This window comes from Orycteropus afer, unplaced genomic scaffold (genome assembly GCF_000298275.1).
Source record: "Orycteropus afer afer isolate SDZICR_OR568_19922 unplaced genomic scaffold, OryAfe1.0 scaffold00082, whole genome shotgun sequence".
Taxonomy (NCBI): Eukaryota; Metazoa; Chordata; class Mammalia; order Tubulidentata; family Orycteropodidae; genus Orycteropus; species Orycteropus afer.
This window is the reverse complement of record NW_006921669.1, coordinates 8,776,482-8,777,470: the sequence shown is the minus strand read 5'-3', so window position 1 is coordinate 8,777,470 and position 989 is coordinate 8,776,482.

The following is a 989-nucleotide window of genomic DNA, read 5'->3' as shown; positions in this document are numbered from 1 at the left end:
GGTTAGTAGCTGAGCACTTTCAGATTTTAGTCTGCTTGTTGTCTGCTTGTTATCTTCCCAGAAAATCTATTCATATTCAAGATGTCCTAGTCTGACCACAACTTCCATTCCATTGTATGTGTATTGGGCCTATACAAGGCCCCTTGCACTGGCATTCCCGTGGGCCCTCACCTGGAAGCTGGACGCTAGGGTGGTTCTTGGCACAGTTTTTGTGTTTACTTGTCTGCTGTAGAAAACAGACCAAGAAGTCTGGGTTCAAGGCCTGTGCTCTACATGCCTCCCCGCCCGTCACACCACCACATCACTGTTGGCAGTGGTAACCACAACCAGTGGTCCCTCTGCAGGCCTTATCGTCAGCGCGCTCTGGCTTTTGGCACTGTTGACTGTCCCCTCATTGAACATTGACTTCTTGCCTCTCTTCTGGGCTTAGTCCTCCCACACACTCTGAAGCAGAGGGAGTCCGAGACCCTTTAGGATCGGCCCCTGGCTCAGCCTCAGTCCTGCGCCCCGGCCCTTCTGAACCACTGCGAGCTCCCCCAAAACACCATGCCCTCTTGTGTCTCGGCAGCTTTGCCAAAGGCGTTTCTTCTGTGCAACTTCCAGTTCTTCATGGAGGTGGAGAGCAGAGGGTCTGGCTTGGGGAAAGCAGGTTAACAGTCAAGGCTGCTGGGTGCTGGCCATCAGCTCTTTGGAAGATGTCCATTTGAATTTCCCATGGGCTCCATTTGCCCCAAATCAAAGAAGAGCCTGAATTCACACCCTCTCTCAATGCCCTGACCCACCCAGCCCACCCTGCCCCAGTAAATGCTTTGCATGCCTATGGTTGAACTTCTGTTCAGCATTAGCAAGTGTTGCCTAGAACTGTTAGTTGTTAGTTGTGTGTGTAACTGTGGTAAGATCCCTGTACTGAGTGCACGGCATTAACTACAACCCTCATGGCAGCCGTGCAAGGTGGAGAGTCAGAGCCCTGCTGCATCGTTAGCTGCCCT